Below are 22292 nucleotides of genomic sequence, written 5' to 3' on the forward strand. Positions count from 1 at the left end.
AACTTAATCAGGATCTGGAGATAGGTCTTCGGGTGTTCACTGTGCTACAGGGAATAATAACAGAATAGAATAAAAATCCACCTTATAGAAGCGCAGTGGCTTTTATTCAAATATACTCATTTTCACTCCTCCCGGGAAAATGGGAAATTGCGATAAATCACATATCATACTGACAATTCTTTAGTTGCTTGATATGTGTGAAATCAGAAAGGTGTAAAAAAAGAGCCCAGCAGTTTCTTAGGGAAGTTCCCAAAGTAATTTTCTCATGGATTGGCTTAATTCTAAATTTACTTGGAAAAACTGTAGCTGCTTTAGTTGCGCTTTATAGGACTTTTCCAACCATCTTAATCAGTAGCTTGTTTAAGCTTATCAACCCACACTCACATTTTAATAAGTAGTGGGAAATCCCTGGCTGAAAGCAAGTGGAACGGACTGACGTTAACAGCCACGGCCCTTTCCACATAAAAGTACGATATTGCGATAATAAAAAATGCCAAATGAGTGAAATAGGCCATAGATTGAGGAAACATTTATTTGGCTTCAAGCTTTTCCCCACGTTGATACGGTCACATTTTGCTTTGATGGTCTCACTGGTTGTTCGGGCACAGCCGCTGTGGGAAAAGAGTATTTTATTGAGTGTGGATTTCACGCGTCACCATCATGGCATTCCTGTTGTGCTTGTTGTCAACACTCTTCCCAGCGTGGATAGTACAAATAAAAGTGTTGTCAAATAATGTAACCAGTGGCGCATGCACGGTGCGGGCTTTGACTGACTGCTCCCCGCCATTTTAATCATGACATGCTTTCGGTTGTCGCTATTTAGACCCACAATGAAAGTAATAGTGATAGTTTAGGGCCCCGCCGGCTGCACAGAAATAGACCTCGGAAGTTTTATCTTGATGAAATGCAGGGCACCATTAGGCTCCTCGTGTGTGTTCTGGGCCCGCACGGCGATGTGATAAGTTGCTATGGGGACAGTTTAATGGCTGTTGGAACTGTTAAGCAGCCGTCCCACCTTCTCCAGGTCCCACCTCGCCCACGGCGCACAATCAGCCCCGCTCGCCCTGACAAACCCCAGGTGCAAACGTGTGGGGAAGGGTGGCTACATGTCAAGTTGTGGTGTCGATATTTTAGGATCGAGGCTCAATAATCATCAGCATTGTATATAGTTTCTTTTTCTTTCGCCACTCATGACGCTGCGTATGGGCCTGGCTGCGACATACCCCTTTGCCGCGCCTATAGGTCATAATCCTCAACGTTCTTCATATTTCAAGTTGATCTACCGCCTCAGACTTCACACTATTCTCATATTTTCCTCCATGCGTCCAAATGACAAATAGATATGGCCCATGTAATGACAGCAGCCGTGCATTTTAAGGCCAGATTTAAAACCTTCTCTTATGCGAAATAGCCGTGTCACCTTGGATGAGTGTTTGAGGTGGTGTGTGTTGGGGGTTTCCTAGCAGGGGATGACATGTGCGCATAGAGGTGTCTTCAGGGAGCCAGGGGGTCACCACGAGAGAAAACATCCAGCGGGGCAGTCAGGCAAGATAGGAAACAGACGGTTATATAAATACAGCCATCCTACTTGTCAAGGTCCCCGCGTGTGTGTCCCTGCTGCACACACACGCACACACACACATACACACACATACATAGTTCCCTTTGCTGCACATAGTCTTTTCTACAGCTGTGTTTGGAGCGTGGCACATCTGGAGAAGTGCCATGATACACAAGCGCTGGTCCCTGTCTGCTCCTTAACCCACCTCTCCACTCTTTTATTCAACCCCTAATGGTTTACCGGTTATTCGACAGTGAAATGAAGTTGAAAATGTTTTGTGCTATTTCACACTGACTTATGTAAATAACTAAATGTAAATGTATAGAACTTATAGTATTGTTTACATCAGTGGTTCTCAACCTTTTGGAGCCGCGACCCCCTTTATAACAGTTAAAGGGGTTCGTGACCCCCCCGCCCGGGTCACACCGTGAGAAATCGGAACATCCATCCATCCGTTTTCTTCTGCTTTATCCGGGGCCGGGTCGCGGGGGCAGCAGTCTCAGCAGTCTCAGCAGAGATGCCCAAACTTCCCGATCCACGCACGCACAATCGGAACATTCGCCTACATAATTCTTGAAAAACAAAGAAAAAACCAATGGCTAAAATAAAATTAATCGAATTTTGAACATATAATGGCACTCTGGTAAAACAGCACACACATGCGACAATAAAATATTATAATATACGCTAAAAAAGTATGTATATTTTATCTACATGATCTGGCGACCCCCCCATTGTTATAGATACAGACGACATCTCTGGAATCGCCCATATATGGTCATGTTTGAAAACAGTTAAGGGGGAAAAACAATTATTAGAATTATTGATATAGTTTTCTACCCAATAAAGATACAAAAACATGGGAACAACAGCCCATAAATACATAAATAATGGAGAATGCTAACATGATGCTACATACTGATCTAAACTGATCTTGTTCCTTGTGTTGTTCTTCTCATTTTGTCACTTTTATGTTGCTCTTTTCTTGCTTTTGTGTGGCTTCTTCACTGCATTTTAAATCACATTTTTGCCACTTTTTTTGTTGAGCTTTTGCTTCTCATTCTTTGCTCTTTTTGTGGGGTTTTTTGGTGAAATTTTGCCACTTTTTGTTGCCCTTTAATTTCATTCCTTTTTTTGTCACTATTTTTTTTGCGTTTTTGTCACATTTTTTGTTGCTCTTTTATGGGGGGCTTTTGTGTTGCATTTTCATCCTCGTTTTTGGCCCTATTTTTTTTTTCAAGAAGCTTTTAGATTTGGGCAAAGCCAAACTAGAGAACATGTGCTCGGTTCAGGTGGGGGTTAAGAGGTTAATATAATAATCATGTAATTAACAAGGATTGTGCACAAATAAAACTACTGTATGTTGGCCTTTTAACCTGCACCATGATGTTTACACTGTTTTATTTCACTACACACTTTCAAAGGACAGCCCCACCTTCTTATGTGCATGTGCAAATCTCCTCATGTCTAGGTACACTTAATCCCATGACCGTTTAAAACCCTGACATCATCATTTTTATTGTTTTTTTTCCCCCTTCAAACATCATGTCCTGGCATCACATAATAGTGGAACTTTTTTTTCTCCCCCCATCAAAGCTGGAGCCTGTGGTTGCGCTACCTGCCTGTGTCCAGCAGGGTGCGCTGTGTCGTAGTGTTTCCAGCGGCCTTTGATGTGTCGTGCAGGAGGGGGGGGGGGAGGAGGGAAGGAGGGGGGGGGGGGGGGGGGGGGGGGGTGTACAGGTGGACAGTCCGAGGCAAATGAGAGGGGGAGCGCGGAGCTTCGCTTTACCTCACAGCGCTGAGGTTATAGGCAGCTGTTGTGCGCGGACATGTCAGGTCTCCTCCGTCACTCACTTTTTTTTTGGGACCGGGGGGGAGGGGGGTCAAAACGGTGAACAGATGCCGCTGCCCGGTTCATGTGGCCCGGCCTCGTATTGTGTCGGCTCTGCTGTTTGTCTTCCCTTTCCCTCCGCATTACAGTAAAGTAGCTGAAAGCCCACATAAGCCCTAGCATGTAAATCTGAAACGCAGTTCCGTCGTGTAGTGAATACCACAGATCCCGGGAGTTAAAGGAAACGGCCTACGTATGTGCGTCTCCCTCTTTGTACGGGATTCCTGGGATTTTGCCTGCACTTTCGAAACCGTCGTCTCTCTCTACAAACATGCGCAGTGTCGTGGAAACATTTCACAAGATCCCGCCTGACGTCCTTCTGATTCAAGAGGTATCCTTGCAAAGTTCACACAGCGAGGCGATTGAGCCGAGCAACGCCTTTTTTTTTTTTTGGTATATAGTGCAGTAAAGTCCATCATTTTTTTATTAGGAGCTGTGAATGTAGAACGCCCTCTGCCCTCCACATCCTAAGTTTTTATGTGGGTCATTTTGCCTTCCTTTAACCCTAATAAAAGATCCACAAGATGTGACGCTAGAAAGGTATTTTGTGCCTCCAGTTTGTGTGCAAAAATGATAGAAAAGATCAAATATTTGTGTTTGACATCTCTTTCAAACTAACTAAATAAATGAACTGGCTAAAACGTCCATATTGTGTCCGTAGGAACAAAAGTATAGATGGACCGATAGCTTAGGGCGGCTAAATTACGGCATAAGGAAATGAGTTGCAGAACGAGCGAAATGACATAAAAAGATAAAAGGCGGGTATAAAGAGACAGAGAAAGAGGCGCGGGGGATTTCCAGTGATCTCTATAAGGGCTTGGGCATTAAATAAAAATGATTAGATCAAGGTGACGTCGGTCCGTTTGGCAGAGGGACAAGATTTCACAGGCTGCTGATCTCTCTTGGCACAGCTCTATCTGCAAAAAGGCGGCTTCTCTTGTTTAAGGTAACGAGGTTTGTTTGTAATTACTTGAACGGCTCGCTTTGATCGCGGCCCCAAATGTTCATCCCGTTAATACAGTACATGAATGTAGATAGAGATATTAGAGGATGTAACCTAAGCCACAACTATAATCGTTTTCATTTCCACAGTCGGAGTATTCGGTTAAAAGTGGATTTGAATTGGCTCAGTTACACATAAGGCAGTATGACCCCCACCTGAACCGAGCACATGGTGCATTTTCTCCAGTTTGGCTTTACTCAAATCAAAAAGCTTGAAAAAAAAAAAAAAAGCAGCAAAATAACGAAAATGAGGATGAAAATGCAACAAGAAAGCAACAAAAAAGCTCCATAAACGTGATAAAAGCATGACAAAAAACTGACATAAAAACGTGACAAAAGCTTTCAAATGAGGCACAACACATAACCTTGTTGCTCTCAAGTCGAGTAACCTTTAGATTTGGGTAAGGCTGAAGTGGGCAAAATGTGCTAGGTTCAGACGACCTATAGGTCAGTGTAACACATAATTTGAAAGCAAAGACCTAGAAAACTGATCTAAATTTATCTTTTTACCTTGCTTTGCTGCCGTCTTGTCATAACTTTTTTCACATTCTTTTTCAATCTCAATTTTGCCACTTTTTTGTTCCCTTATTTTGGTCACTTTTTTGTTGTGTTTTTGTTCCTTTTTTGTTGCGCGTTTGTTGATTTCTATCGTGTGGCTTTTTTGTCGCTTTATATTGCTCTTTTGTGGCGTTTTCTGGTCATTTTTTATGCTTTTTTGTTGCGTTTTTTAACCTTGCTTTCGTCGCTATTTTGATGCTTGTTTCATTCTAAGAACCTTTTAGTCTAGATTTGGGTGAAGCCGAACTGGAGAAAATGCGCTCGGGGTTAAGAGGTTAAACATGTTTCAACCTGTTTGCTCCTTATTCCCAAATGTACCTAATGATAGGTCAGTGTAATGCCTCATTTGAAAGCTAAGATCTTTTCTCCTTGCTTTGTTGCCGTGTTGTCATGGCTTTTTTCACATTCTTTTCCATCTCAATTTTGCCACTTTTTTGTCGCACCTTCATCCCTTCATCCCGGGATTTCCCTCCCTGCCCTTTCATCAATAATCCACATATAAAGTTTATTTTGATTTTTTTTCCACATTAACTCCTTCAATAGCTAGGATAATCGTAAACAGCGAGCATACATGCCTTCTTCAATAAAGCCGCTTTAAAATCACTTATAACAGTAGCTCCGGGATCAAATACATGGTCTCTTTCATGTGTTATTGAAAGCAGGCACTTAAATTGCACTGCGATATGTAAGAGAAGCACGTATTGCCCAAAACTGTAGCGTACAGCCTCATAAAGTAATGCCATGAAACGTAAATTGGCCTGCATTCTCTTCTCTTTTAGGATTATCAAACCAAAAAACGTCAAGCTTGACCCGATAAAATGTCGTCGCCATGACTACAAAGTCCTTGCAGTGACCCCTAAAATCATTTCCCAATATTTAATAGAAGTTTACTGATTCACTCTGGTTTATGGACCCGCTCCAAATTGAAATGGTTCTTGGCCCATGTCCTCACATTCTATTAATTTTCGTTGCATTAGCATTCGCCGTGTGCCCTAATCCATGGAAAAATGCGCTGGCGTGGTATGAGGAGAGTGAAAAAAACACGCAAAGTTTGGTTGGGGAAGAGAAGCAGATGCAGAGAAGTTATTATGCATCAATTAGACGTTTGATTGGAACATGTTTGGCGTTTTACACTCACCGCTGTTGACACTTTGGACGGCAGCTTAGAGTTGTGAAGATGATTAAAGGCGTTGCTCATTAAAGACAGAATGTTGCTATTTATTTTCCCTGCGTTCCCCTTTTGTCTTTTATCGTAGCGCTTGAGGTCAGTCCCAAACAAGTCTGACTGCGTTCTGAACCTCGCACATCATAAAGTGGTTGAGCAATGGTGTGGTGCCAGGCCAGATCAAAGTGCCTCGTGCCCCGCAAAATAGCAGCGCATTAACACAAGGGCGGACAGGCGCAGACAGACACGTGTGGGCTGAGGCCACGCGCAAGCCCACAGCGACTTTCTTGTGATGTAATCTGGGCTGGAGTAGCTTGTGTAGGTGACTGCGGGGGCGTGGGACGGAGACAGGTACACAGGCGGATAATTAGGTCAGGGGATTAGCCTGGTGATGATTGCTTTTAATTAGTCTTTTGTTCCAAAGTAAATCACGTTCTTCAACCTGACACTCTCTCTGGTTATGCTCTCATTCCCCCACGCATGCGCTCACGTCTGCTTTCAACAGGGGTCTTTGACTTCTGGGCAATATATATCCTGGAATCTTGATCTGCTAAAGATTTCAGATAAAACTGCATTTGCATTTCACAACATTAAATTCACATCATCAACAAATTCACTTATTTAGTCGTTCATCTTTTTCAAACCAGTTTGGGCAAACATTGGCTACAGTCAATAAACATTAGTATTGAAATGATAGATACTGCAATGTGCCCCCACTTCTTTAAGGTGAATAAAACTTGCAGATGATAAACTCAGTTGTAATAAGGTCATGAGTAAAAAAGCCGTATGACTTGAAACATCCAAGAGCACGAGCAGATTTGAAACAGATTTGCTTCTTTGTTGCTGGTGTATAAGCATGGAAAATCTAAAGGTAGATTTAAAAAGTTGCACAAATATTTTGGCATTCAAGTTACAAAAGGAAACAACTTGTATTTATATCAAACGGAATTTTGATTTTGTTTGGGAATGTCATTGAAAAAAAAAAAATGCTTAAACGAATATTATAAAATATGTTGGAGTTCGGGTGATGGTGGAGGGAGTGTTCAAAAAGGGGGCAGATAAATATAAGAATATTATTCTTCCATCTGCTCCTTTCTGATCATGGAAATGTAAAGAAACACTGAAAGTATGAACTGTATGTGGCTTGTACGAATATGCATTTTCATGAAAGGAATAAAAAGCAAGGATGATGATGGGTAATATAATATCTATCTTCTACAAGATCATAGCGGTTCTTTGTATATACGCAAAATTATAATATTTATGCAGGTTCATGTCTCTATCCAGGCCAAGATATAAAAGCCTGGTTGATACCATTCTCAAAACTGTATTGTAATGAATTTTGAAATGAAAAATGAATGTAAACTGTTAAACTACACTAAAACTAAACTAAACTAAACACCAAAGCTGGTGATGATAGTTGGATGACTTTTGAAACTGAAAATCAAAATCAAATCAAATCAAATCTAAACCTGTCTAGTTGATGGAGTAAACCCTGCAAAAACTGCTTGTGAATAATGAAACATACTTGTAACGTAGTCATAGTCAAAAAGTGTAGTAAGTCATGTATTTGTCCACTTTTGTAGCTTTTTGTTGAGCTACACATTAATCTTAATTAAAAACCTGCAAATGCACATTTCTTGTCATTATCTCCTATTCCAACTGCTTCCATTCCATCACTGTCATGTCACCTCTATGCTGACATACATAACTATGTGAAGGTTGACTGGTCCCGGGGCCTTGGCTGCGCCTCTTTGAGACCTTCTGAGCCGATCTGGAAGTGGGCGCGCTCAGCCACTCGTGTCCTCTCCTCGTTTGGATGGGCTCTCATGGTAATGAGCCTTGGGAAATTTACACTAACGAGTGAAGCGAAGGTTACATGCACCGGAGCTGGTGAGGCCGAGTGAATCCTTCCCTTCTGTCTGCTCACTGTCCCGGCATACGCCACTGTGTATGCTTTGTATTCTGACGCTCTCCGAGCATTAGTCACACTTTAGCTGCGCCGTGCGTGTGTCTGTGCTGCGTGGAGAAGTATTTTAGTTTCAGATGGCGGGGCTGATAAGGGGTTCTGGAGGTCAGCCAGGTCCCATACTTGGCTGGAGCATGTGTGTACGTTACCATCCTTGGCTCTGTCTCCAGAGCGGTGGGTGGTTTGCTCTGTTTTTATGCATCCTGCCCCGCGCAAACTGTTGCCGCCTATCTTGTGAATCACCTTTGTGTTAAATAGGATATGCTTTATTCATGCAACACTGAGGAAATGTAAAATTATCTAGGAAAGACTGGTGCTGTATAACTATATTTGCAAAATAAAAAAGCTACAGTGTTGCAAAAAGAGTACAAAGCTACTTCTACCACTAAACCCATAAAAGAAAAAAATATCCTGTTTACAAAGCCGCGTGTGAATAAATTGGAAATACTTTGTTCTGCAGCCTTCACCAGCAGCAGTCTTAGGCTATTGCAAAGGTTTTCTGATAACTCCTAATTTTTGCATGCTTTCACAGTAATTTTCATTCAGCCTTTAGTTTTCCTCTTAAACCCTCTTGCCTCCTGGTCTCCATCGTTCCCATCTCTGCCTCCCAGTTTTCCCTCCCGCTCTCTATGTCAGTGTCACCACCTCTTTTAATGGGTGTCACCTGCTAGAGTAATGGCCAGGGCTCAATGTGCCATAGCAGTAATTTAACACTGTCACACACTCACCCACATAGACGCACGCACACTGGAGGCGCACACACATTGATGGATCACCCGGGGGACCACTGCAGAAGTGCTGTGTGCTGGACGGTCCGGCGTGGATATGACACTAGTAAATTAGTCTGTTGTGGGTGTGTGTGCGCGGCTAAGGTTGCCCACAGAACTTCTACGAGTGGGGAAACGTCTTCCAACCAGCTGCTTCTGGAGGCAGGCGAAATTTGTGTGACTGGGCCGCCGATTCATTATTTTTGGACGGATATATTAAAGCAAGAAGTGGCATTAAAAAGCGTGATTAACGACGTCTTAACTGGGTCGGGCTGACAGGGCCTGTTCAAGAAAGCTTTTGCGGATCACGAGACAAGGTCAAAAGCATTAAAAGTTTCAACTAAGTCAGCATAATGACAGAAATATGGCCGCCAAGAGTTGTTGCATACAATTCTGGGAAGTGCAGTATAATTCTTTGCGATGAAATGAAATGTAATCCACGCTTAATTGCATGTTTCGCTCATAAATTCCCTCTCTTCTCACCCAAACAGTCTGCTCGCCTGACGCTAAAAATATGTTTGGTAATAAAATAAAGATTGAGGGGCTTATGAGGGATCTTTAGTGATTGATTCTTCCCCATATAAATGGAATGCATTGCAACTTTATTCATCCGCAAGGCAAATTTCGGGGACAACCTCTTCAAATGATTTGGTTAAGACTGGAATCATCAAGTTTTTTTGTGTTTTCATTGGTTGGTATGGCGACATGTAAACAAGCAACAACCCCCCTTTCTATAGGTACAGCTGCGTTGCCTTTTTCTGCGAACTGCATTTGTGGTTTCTGTGTTCCACATTGTTTTACTGGCTGCTTTTGTACGTCTTTGCCATATTTTGGGAGGTCCGGCGGAGTACATAAACAGTGTATGAGCTAAAGACATTTGAGACCTACACATTTCTTCTTCTGAAACACTGAAGAGGCATTAAGAGCCCCCCACACCTGCAGCACAGTGGAGGTGTCACAAGAGGCGCTACAGGAAACAAGGAAGGGAAAAAGGAGGAGGTATCCGGGCAAGACTCACAGCTAAGCCACACATGCGCTGCACCATTTCGCAGGATCAGTGGAGCACTGAAGGCAGCCAGGTTTCCTCTGGGTGCTACGGTTTCCTCTACCTCCAAAACATGCTGGTCAGGTTGACCCATAGTGCCACACTCGGGACTAACACCTGAACATTGTTTTGTTGTGCGGTTGTACAATGCCAAATAAAGCACTTGCTTACTTACTTCATTCTTTTGTTTGTAATGAGAAAATGGTCCAGTATGTCAATTGTTAAAAGTTATGATTCGTGCTTGCGTCTGAGCTCTGAGGCCTTTTAGCTTCCTTTCTATTCTCTGGAACTGGATGATACACACTTCTCTGTGCCTACTGTACAGAACCATATGTATACATAGATAATAAATAAACAAGTCATTAATGCAGATTAATAGTAATCATGCAGGAGAGTCGTGATAAACCAAAAATATGATTGATAAAAACTACAGGCTTTGTTAATGGAAAGTGCTGATGGAAGGATATCACACTGTTTTGTGGCCAATGTGTTACAAGAAGAGACTGGCACAATACCTCAGAAACTGGGGCAACCATTATTTGTCCTGGCAGGGGTTCCCCAATTCAGATGCACTGCAAGATGTAAGTTGTGATGTAGGTGGTCGGAAAAGCGGCGGAATCACACAGAAAGATCAAAACATGCGCGATCTTTGGGTCATAAACACCACGCGCACACACACCGCCTCCACTTAAAAGCAGTGGCATGGAGGCACCGAAATGTTTTATGTTCCTTTTCAACACCTGGTTAGGAAAACGAGACCAAGAGAGCCCATTTGGAAGCGGGAATGGCGATGGAAAATGGCTGCCTGGTTACTTTTTGCTTCCCATTTGATGCTTGTGTACCATGCAGTCATTATCGGCGTTGCGAGCAGCTGCCTTGTATGGCACGACTTCAGTCACTCCACATAAGTGCTGAGCTATAGCATACTAGCATTGTCCCTATATACTTTTATGGCTTTCAGTGCATGTATGTTGTTTTATAGTGGCTTTAGATTTGTAAGTGCAGTCGGATCATGGGGCCATTGCGCTGGAGGAGAGACTATTCAATAAAACAAAGCACTTTGCCACTGCCTTTTACTGAATGAAATGTAATAGTATCCGCTTTCCATCATTCACAGTTTACAAGACACAGTGATATTAGATCATTAGAGGGATGTGTTTGATTTATAAAAAGACATGTGTAATTTGGTTTATGTTGAAAGTCAAATACATGTTTAACTGTGATTAACACCTAAAGGGAAACCAAAACATTGGTTGAATTGTTTTTTTGTTTTTTTTTGTGAGAAATGGCACATTCAATACTGATAATTCATTTAAAAGATACATTGTCCTAAGTGATAATGATGTGGTGCCTAAACCATTACTTGAAACCGACATCCTCTAGTTTTGCCTTAGTCCTCTTACTAGTCCTCCTGAGCGGGCCGCCATTGTGGGCCAACCTGACCAGCATGGTTTTGGAGGTTGGTGAAACCGGACTACTGCCTTCAGTGCTCCTCTGAAACAGTGTACTGCCTCCTGGGTTTGTCCCGGTTTCAGAGCGTGATGTCCCACACTGGTCAGTTGCACCACCGCCTCCCTGCGCAGCTCCCTCCGCTCCACAACAGTCTTTCACCATCTTCTGGGAGGAGCATAGCAGACGAATAAAATCCATTGTTGTTGTCCATTTGCCAGAACAATAGTAGGGACAGAAGGCTTGTGTGGCTTAGCTGCGAGTCTTGCCCGGATACCTCCTCGTTGGTCTCTTTTTTGTTTCTTGTGATGCCTACGCTGTGCTGCATGGGGGGCACAGACGAGAAGGTTTGAAGTGGAAGTAGAGAGGGCAACATGAAAAGGGGGTGGATCTTTGTACCTCTTCAGTGTTTCAGAAGAAATTATAGGTCTCTATTGTCTTTAGCTCATAATGTACCTCATACCTAAAAACCACGACAAAATAAAAAGATACTAAAATGTGGCACAAATAAGCGTAGGGAAAGTAGATCTCGAGCATTATTTAGACTAGTCTGCATGTATGCTTAAATGGTATGTACCTGCTCTAAATGCTTTTAAAGCCCCTTGACAGCAGACTGACAGCTGAGGAAGATGGATGTATCTGAGAAAGCGGACAGTGGGGGACCGGTAAGGCTCGGCCCGATAGCGTGGCGGGGACACCTGCTGACTGATCGACACTTAAGTCTATGGGGCATTGGCTCGAAGAGATAAGATGGCCATATGTGTGTCACAGATTTCTTCCTCAAATATGTCTCCATAGCAGCGGCGCGGGACTGGACACAAAACAGAGACAGGCCCTGAGCTCCGGGAAGAAAAGATGGCGTCCAACAAGCACTCGTCACCAACATCAGCAGCTGCTAACTCTCTGTTTGTTCTCCAAGACGTGTACAGAGTGCCACGGGAGGGATAAGAAGTGTCCTCACACTCAGAACGGGGGTCTGGAGAGTTTTATGTTTACGGGATTCACACTGTTTTTATTCAAAAGCATGTATATTTGAGGGATTTGAATGCCCTGACTCTAGAGATGAGATATCAAGTGTGGATATGTATGCAGAGATAGCAGGTATAAGGTTGTAGGGTACCATAAGGTTGCCGACGTGTAAGGGCCATGATGTGAAAGTTGATTATTTGTTGAAATTCTGAGACAGTGCTGGTGTTTTGTTGTTTGTCCGTGCTTGGAGATGGTGCCATAGTCTTCAAACAAGTCAGGATTCCTTTCTCATCAATCTTTAGGACAACTTTCAGCAACGAATAGTTTGAGATTTCACGCTTTAGTAGAAACAACACTTCATTTTTACTTCACAGACACAGACATGATGTACCATTTTGCGACAGAACGCTTCAGGACAAACCTCGATCTTGTTTTAGACTAAAATCACACCTGGGAATACTGAAAGCCATATTTCTGTGTGCTTTGCGTGCCGCGGTCTGGTTGCAATAATGTGTGCATATATCAGCAGCACAACACCTCTCCCATTTAAAGATGAAAGATATTAAAGGTGGAATGTGTTGTCTCAGCGTGGCATCGGCAACATATCACGCTTGTGTGTTTAGCATTCAGACATGAAAAAGACATTTGTGGCAACGATTTGGCAAACTGGAAAGACTTAGGATCATAAGATACTGTGCAGTTCTATCTGCAAAGTAAATGTTTGCGCGTGCAAGCGTGTTTTTCGTGTCATGTAATCAAAATTACATTGAGGTGTAATGAAGACATTGAGCAGAAGCCCTGCAAATGAACATGATTTGTACTAAAAACAACCACAGCATATCTGGAAACAGTGCGGCATGGATGGCTTTAATGCAAGTTGAAAGCATCCCCCTCCTTTACACGTTTTCTAAACTCAGTTTTATGAAATGATAAGAATCCAGATCTTTTTTGACCACATCTGGATATCAGATGAGCTGTTGCGGCACAATCACAGTGCTTAGATCATTGTTTGACAAACTCTCATCATCACGTCACAATCGAATTTGATGTTACAATGCTGTGCATTCATTACGATGGAATATGTTTTCATAAGTAAAGATCTGACTCTTTCATGTGGATCCTGTTGTCCATAAGCCACAGAAGATTGGACTGATAAGGAGATGACAATGTGTGGATCAATGCAAAAGCAATGGACAATACTTTTTACATATCTTGATTTGGTAGCTGGCAATTATTACTAATGCGCTTAAATTATTTAAAATGACATATTAATGGCTGCTGACCTTTAATCTCCTCAGGCCATGTTTCATCGCAATCAGTGCCTCTTGTAAATAAATAAAATAACATTGAGCGCCTCCTGCAATGCTTCATGAAAGTTGAATTTTACATGGCTATTTGAAAACAGCAGCTGCTGCCCAGTGGGTCAAATAGCCGAGCTGTAACAGGACAAAAGAGCAGAACCCGACTTGCATCTCGGTGTGCATGTGAAAAATATGGAACACCTAGGGCTCCGTATTACCCAGTTATCCAGTCTGCAGCCAATAAAAACAATCTCTATACAGAACATTTTATGTATTGGACATATGTTACCACTCACCCAACACAGAACATATGAGGAGGAGATTTACTTTAGCTGGGCCAGTAATTTCATCTAACTGTTTGGGACTATTATAGACAATAGTGAGAGAGTTTGGTTTGAGATTTCTGTATAATCAAAACATTTTGGGATATTTTAGGCTTTACTGTTCGTCATTTTTGTGGACAGTTGCCCCACATTCTTTACAAAGACGCAAACTGTTCATATTTGATTCATCTTTAGAGTTTGGTGACATAGGTGGGTGGACCCTAGATGCTTCTCTTCCTTATCGTAAAGTTAAGCTCAAATACAAAGGCACCTTTTTACTTCCATGCACACTTTAAAAACCTGCAATAAGGGAGGACATGTTCACTCTGAGGTGCTGGGAGAAAGACCCTAACCCTCTCTCCTCACAGCTCTTTTGAATTACTGCCCGTACAGACTTGAATCAACATAACTTGTGTCTTTAGTGTCATCGCAGTTGACCAACATTATCAAAGCTATAGGCCACAAGCACAACAACACTACTGCTGTATCCCCGCCCGACCTTCCTGGGGGTTCTGCAAAGCGCCACATGTCCTCTTTATCTGCGTGGATAGATAAACTCACGCACATGGTGGTCTGGGTGAGATCAGCCGCGTCTGTCCAAAGAATTTTCAGCAGTGCCCTGAGAAATGTTCTTGATCGGGAGCGGACATCTTGGACCTATTGGCTAGCTGCGATTTTGGCGACCGCAGCAAACTAAGGGGGGGAGCCACAATCTCGCGCACCAACTTCTCCACCACTCGTGGATTAACAACTCAGATCAAAGGCGGAAGCTGGTGAAGCAGAAATACGCCCAGGAGAGGAAGAGAAAGTGAGACGAGAAGGTTTGAAGTGGAAGTAGAGAGGGCAACATGAAAAGGTAGTAAGATGGATGGGAGCCCCGGAGAAGACTAATGTTAGCTGAAGAAAGCGCTGTGCATGTCATCTCCCTGCCCAAGTTGTTAGCCCCTCGCTGGGAGATGAAAGACTTGTAGCCCGGTCCTGTCATACAGAAACAAAAAGACACACTCGCTCCGTCACCAACCACCATTTTCACACATATATATACATACACGGGCTTATGACTTCCAGATGAAGACATGCCAAGCTACTGGGCTATGATGTACGTGGCTCTATACAAGCTCCGTGTGGGTCCCAATATGAAAAGAGCAGCCTTAGATTGTTCTGCAGCTGGGAGCACATAGGTGTCATTGAGAGCCATATGTAGAGGCGCAGCATAAATGGTCCGTGGTGAAGGGAAAAGTTGTGTCGGTGGAATTGTATGGTTCATCTGCATTTGAAAGCAGCGGGGAGCCTGTGATATTACTTTCAGCTGTCAAAGAATATCACCATGTAAGGCTTTTTTAGCTTTAACATATATCGGCAAGGCAAGTTTATTTGTATGGCAAACTTCATGTACACAACAACTCAATGTGCCTCACAGCAACATCAAACACAATAAATACAATAAAAAGCAATTAAACAAATCAACAAAATTTGTCTACATGTATATATTCAAATTTGTTAAAATTGCCATAGGCAGCAGTAAATAGGTATCCTTTCAGCCTGGACTTAAACATAGTCAGGGTTGAGGATATTAAAGGAATTGGCCCCGTTTTTAAATACTGCAATAGGTTCTTACCTTCGCTTAGACAGGTTGATGTGTATCTGTCTGGTCTTTGCGCTTACCCTCAGTCACGTAAACAGAACATAGACAGCGTTAGCATATAAACTCTCCCAGCATAGGTGTAGCTCCAAACTGAGGTGATGTAAGTTGCTACCAAGCTCTTTCCGTATTTAAATATGGTTAGATGAGCCTTTAAACGATCCAAGTATAGTCACACAAAATTAAACAGGAACAAATTGAGGGCCCCGAGAATCGACCCCTGGGGAACCCCACACGTCTGTGCCATTTGGTCTGAGACGCAGTTTCCCATCACGCCATAGTAAGTTCATTCAATATAGATCTGTTTGTGCCATAATGCTGAATAACTGTTCAAATAAAAAGATGAATGAATGAATGTGATACTTAAAAATTCAATGACTTTCAACAATAACCAATATCTACTAAACACACAGCTTTTCTTTGTTCTTACAAATTTGCTCCGATCAGTCTTCCAGCAATTTTTCAGTGCACCTAAAATATCACATTCTGCTAACTTCATTAGAGAAATCTGCTATTCACACTATATGACACTAAAATGGTGGTTCATAGTCATTCTATAGATACAAAAGGATACGGTTCTATACAGAAGATTCGGGGTTGGTATTCTTGTATCACCATATGTGACCCATAAAGGTGTCAGGCCAGGCAGCATGGGGTAATCTACGTTCAGACATCCCGCTGTTGAGTCTTTATATCATCTCTCAAAAAGCCTTTTATCCGCTGCTCTGGACGGAGTTGACTTCAGGTGATCTGTTCGAGCACAAATCACAGACTCACAGCAGACACTTTATGTAAGGGTGCATTTCTGTGCTGGATATTTACATTTGAAATAGAAAAGCACCTCAAATAACACGCTGAATTCTTTCAATCCACGCCTTATTAAAAGCTCATTTTCCAAATTACCAGTCATTTCCATCTGAAAATAAATAGCTGGGAAAAACAACTGCATGTGGCCGTGTTCTTGTAAAACACATAATACAATGGAACGCAATAGAGAAAACACAAGTTGTAAAAAAAAACAAAAAAAGGGCAGGAAAAGCAGCCACATTAAAAAATCATAAAGATGTGGAGAGATTGTGGATTTGTTGCATACTTTCATGTTATTTATTTATAAGCGTCAGCTGCCTCAGAGTCACGCCTGCCGTTAGACTCTGTGTTGCCCCAAACTCAAACCAGATTTCTGGAAAGCTTCGAGGTGTAGGATATTTTCAGGGTCCTAAAGGAAAGATTGGATCAAGAAAGAGGAGATTTCATGGTTTTTGGGGGTTTTAAGAAGAAGAAAAAAAAGGACTTTGAGGGTGAGTGACAGCGAGGAAGCTCACCCTCGAGTCTGCCCAAGTGGGATCAACTGTTGCAGCAAAGATAATATTTTTAAAGGCTCGATCACTTTATTGGCAAAGTTCAATAAACATGCAGGGCCTGGTGTTGAGATGGCTCCGGGGCAGAACATCGTATTTTTCTCCGAGTGTTATAAATGGGAGTTAAGACGGGAAGTGCAGGAATCATTGACACTTGTGGAACTGGGGGCTTTGTCTTGTCTGTTCTGGTGCCGCGGAGCGGGCGCACTGCGTGATGAGTTTAGCGAAGCTCCGGGGCCCGCTCTGCTGTGGTCAAAGGGGAACAGTAGGAGACAAAAAGACTTTACCAGCCTGATGTGAGGATCTGACCCGCTTTCTGGGCCCTCTGTGCTTTCCCGTTAGTCTTTTGTTTTCAGCGCTTTGTTCATTTGTGCTTCGAAGAAAAGATTCTGTGGAGCGTTACTGATAATTATCTCTGAGCTTACAATTGTCTTTCCAAAGTTTAGGTTTCTATCAATAACTGCAGGAATCTTTTGGCCCAGAATCTTTTGTACACACTCTTCCTCCGAACCTAGTCTGACTTTACCTTGACTTTCATCTCGAAGAACATTACGGATACGGTATAACCACTGTATTTGTGTTTTAACATCAAGATTCTGTGCACATTTCCACGTTCAGGAACGAATGGAAATATGAAACTGCGACACAAGAATCGTGAACTTTTAATAACATGTTTATCGAAGTCCAAACTACAGGTGATAGACCAATGGTGCGAGAAAAGCCCCGGGGGAGAGACAAGCTAACTCGTCGATGAAACACGGACTCCGCATTTGTCCACGGCTGTCGTCCACATGTGTAGATTTTGGATCGCGAAGCAGCGGGGCCTGTGTGTGTGTTATGTGAGTAATGTGCCATTTGAATGAGTTTGTTTCTGTAACTGTGTCCTAAACTCACACTGAGCACGGGTAGCCATTTATCCCCGCATGTCCACACATATAAGATGTCAAAACCCGACCATTCTGTGAATTTACAAGATCACTCTGACCGCGATCCTGCTTTGATTGCTGTTACTGGCTCATAGTTTGGCAAAGGCTGTTACTTGTAAAATTATGGCTTAAGTGTAATGAACGTTTACAAAACTCAATATAGGAGAATTTATACGGCCGGCGATATTTTTCCACTTTTCTCTAAACTTGGGTTGTTGTAGTGAGAGTGGCCAAGAGAGCTGGCATAGATGGGGGTTTTCACCAATAATTTTGAATTTGAACCGCGACCAAAGGGAAGTCTAATTATATCAGAGACTATAAAAAGTTCGGTAAGAGGAAGGAGGGCCAAATTTCAAAACTAAATCAATGTTGTATATCGAGGAGTGCCAGGAGAACATTCGTGTCCAACTGTTAGAAGTCAAAAGGGCGAATAAGTGACGCTTGAACCAAGTTGTGTGCATAATCACTTTAAGGAAACACATCTGCTTTACTTGGCCCTGACGTATGTTATAATTACTACGAGTACAACAGTTCGGGCCACCTGGCAGAGCAAATAGACTTCACAAGAACATTGGACAGAATATGACTGAATATGAAGTGATCCGTTCTCAACATATTGCTGGGATGAACCAGCGGCTTGCCCTCAGTAGCAGTGAAGCTCTTAGCTCTCAAGTGGACATGTTTACAGTTCCATGGGGGATAGTTAAAGCTTCAGAGAGGCTTGATTCATGCACGTTGCAGAAAAATGAAAATGGCCTCCGGAGGCATGAAAAGGTTAAGAATTAATATGTGATGGCTGTATCAAAGCCTTAAACCATGTAGCGCAGCGAATGTTGGGTTGATATTTCTTAATGTATTACTGTGATAGGAGTTTTCACTGACGCATCAAGAAAGTCTTTTTGTTTCCCCTCGAGGTCAAACCATTGTCAACATGTTATGCAGACTTTGCCATTGTACCTGTACATATTGTACCGACCACAGGTTTTATAAAAATTTTGTTCTTCGTGCCCTTCCTTTTTGTCAAGGGGTTTTATACTGAGATTTGGCAGATTTTACGTCCAATGCCCTTCCTGTTGCACCCAGCCACATTACACTGGGGTGGGTAATGGTTTTATCCAGGTAGGCAGCGACAGTTTGTCTTAAAGCTTGACTCAAACTATTGCCACTATTGACAACTTTGACACATAACTGGTATGAGAAAAACGTTATCATTACGAGCTCAGTGAGTCCTTCTAGTTTCAATTTTCCTGCTGTGTGTTCAGGGTTGTCACAATAATTACTATATCGACTTATCGTTTGATAAATAACAGATGTACATTTTTGGGCTCAATATTTATCGTCTGTACATTCAATAGCATTTTTTTCTTTGTAAAAGTATAATTTTTAACTGAAGTAAATTGTGCTAGATTATGTTTTATGTTTTTGCAGCTTATGTGGTGTTTTAAGGTGGGATTAAGCACTTTTAGAACACAGGTTTACTGTCATTTTCATGCTTTAAAGTTGAAAATATCTGGTATCTTTAGTGTCTTTAGTTTATCGTGATATTTTCCTGCCTCAATATATATCGAACTCCAAAATCATGACAAGCCTAATTGCAACTCATGTGTCATAAAGGAAAAGTTACTATGCACTTTAAGATTTCCATTATTGGTTTCAGTGGCATCAAGTGGTCCACAATAATAACGTTTATCACGATATTTTCCTGCCTAGGCCTATGTGTGTGGAATATACATTTCCTTTTGCATCTGTACTGTAAGTGTGTCTAAAAGCAGGACACCCATGTTCATTGAAGCAGCGGGGTGACCTCTGCTGATATCCAGGGACAATGCACCTGGCTGTGATGTAAATGGATCATATAGCCTTACACTTAATCATACACTCAGCCGACGCGGGGCAAGCGTGTGTCAGCCGCACGGGACACGCGGAGGTCGTCCATTCATTTTCCATAAACACACACGATTACCTTCCAGTTCCTTTTCATCCTTACGTCCTCATTACTCTCCCGATATTCGTCCTCATCGCCTCCCTGTACCCCCCGGATTGTGTTTTCCTCCCCCCCGCTATGCGCCTTGGCGGCTTTCCTCCACCGAGGGGCTCCCTTTGGCTTCTGCTCCGTCTGAGTTTGTTTGGATTTGCTCCCGACATATAAATCAAGCGTCCCTCATGTCGTCATGGTTACCGTCGGGGGTCATACGTGTATTCAGCTGGTGGTCTGGCCCCTCATGTCGTTCGGGCCGTTGGTGTTTAAAGTCGAGCCGGATTACTGCACCCGTCGCTATAGCTGGTGTCACGGGGCGCAGTGGGACCTTGTAGTGCGGTGTAGTAGTTTGTCATTGTAGCCCTTAGCCTGTGTCTCTCTGAAGCCTTGCTGTTCAGCTCACCCACCTCGACCCCCCCCTCCACCTCTGCGTAAGTGACTCTGAGTGTTTAATCAGCCCCAGAGGATCCAGCGAGGGCAGCACTGTTACGAAAACACCACTGTAGATCTTTAGTGCAGCGAAATTAATTTTCCACTTGCCATAATGGTGGCATAGTTGGAACTGGCCTCCCTCGACAGTGATTAGCATTTAGGTTTCACTGCAGCGCTCATACGGGGGGGATATCGGAATTTGCAAAACTGCTTTTTTGATGAGCTAGTAATGGAATTAACTGTGGTAAAGGAGATGCAGACATTGTGATCTGCAGTTGTAGTGTTTTGTAGTAGGTTATAATAGTGTTCATTCCTGTTTAAAGTAAGTACATTGTATGTAACTGAATGTATGTATACTTGATATTCTGACGGTTCTCAGTGTGAGATCAACTGCTGTTTTAGCATCAGAGGTTTTCTTAAGTAGATACTGTTCATGTACCTTAAAGAAGAAAGAAGTAACTTGTTTACCTTAATAAATCCTTTCCGTAGTCCCTCTGAGGGTAATATAAGTGTTAATGGGATGATTGGGGGGTCTTTCATCTCCCCCTGGTGTCTTTGGCAAGAAAACCACCCTTGCAACGCTCCCTGCCTCCGGGTCGGAGGCGCAATACACACTAATAGAATCACAAAGAAGACGCTAACAGCTTAACGAGCAAAGCTAACTGCGGGCTTGCGCTACTTTAGCAGTGTTTACAGCCAAAAAATTATCTCCATTGTGTCATTGAGTTGTGGCACAATGTGCAATATCCCTCTCTCCCTTTGTCTTTTCTATCAGTGTAGTATTTACTCTCATGGACAATTAATGAGAAAAAAAAAGGGAACATGCTAAGACACCTGCAGTGGTGCTTTTGGCCACTAGGGACATGAGTTACTTAGTTCTGCTTTAACTTCTTTGGCTTTTATAACTAGGTTCTGAGTTTGTCCTCTGCACTTGACCCATTATTTTGTGCCTCAGGTCGAACCTATGAGGAGCAGTGTCTGACAGGGGTGCAGCGCCTGGAAATCTTTAGCTAGTTAGGTCAGGGCAAGGCTGGAGGATTAACTATGGGTAATAAGAATAAGAAATATCTGTCATCTTAATGAAATCTCTCTCTTTTTTTCCTTTTTCTTTTTTACCAGAGTATAATTTTCAAGTACTTCTTCCAACCAGTAAGCAACCTTCTCTTTACCGAATGAGATTACCTCACTCTTTGGCCCAAATTGCTTCATCTGTCTCCAGGTAAACAATCCTGCGGTTAGCCATTTGACACAGATGATATTTCGGGAGTTATAGGTTCAGAGGGAGGCCTTTTTGAACCGCCCACATAATGTACACAAATCCAGCATTCACTTAACCTATTCCAACCTGCCATTTAGCTCCAATTAACATTTACACAGCCTGATATATGGAAGCTCTTGTGTGTGCATCCTCCACTCCACTGCTGCAGTTTTTCTCGCAGGTCAAACAGCACCAGCCACCCCCGCAAACTGAATTTCTCCCGTCGACCTCTATGGGTTTTTGTGTGGAGGAGTGTGTTGCATTTGGCAAAATAACGTGTAATTTTTAAAGCTTAAAGTTTCAACATAAAAAAACAAGTGTAAAGAAAAAAGTCAACACATTCGCAGAGACATATGAAATGATTGCAAAATAGAGAGACCAGGCACAACACAATTATAATGGAAATAATAGTCATAATTACATTGTTGAACTCAGGTCAGGCTGCGCTGGACATAATAACAGGCTATGGTATTTAGCATCAAAATGCCAGCTGCACATTTCTATTGATTGGAGTCAAAAGATTATTTTGCGAAAAACCTAACACATTATGAATTCAGATTTCTGTTAATAACAAAGCAAGACAGAGATACTTGGAGCTATTGTGCCATTGGCTAGTTTTTGTAATTTATGTCCATTAAAACTGATAGTTAGTGCATCTATTCATTTTGACTGACTTGATTTGTGTGTTTTTTTGGCTG

General features: G+C 42.5%; 1 protein-coding gene across 1 annotated transcript in view; it reads left to right on the top strand.

Annotated features, from left to right (window-relative positions):
• slit3 (slit homolog 3) overlaps positions 1 to 22292 on the top strand; it is a 227285-nt gene that overhangs the window by 95216 nt on the left and 109777 nt on the right. The gene's annotated exons all lie outside the window — the stretch shown is intronic.

The sequence above is a fragment of the Gobius niger genome (genome assembly GCF_951799975.1).
Source record: "Gobius niger genome assembly, chromosome: 5".
In the NCBI taxonomy this organism is placed as follows: Eukaryota; Metazoa; Chordata; class Actinopteri; order Gobiiformes; family Gobiidae; genus Gobius; species Gobius niger.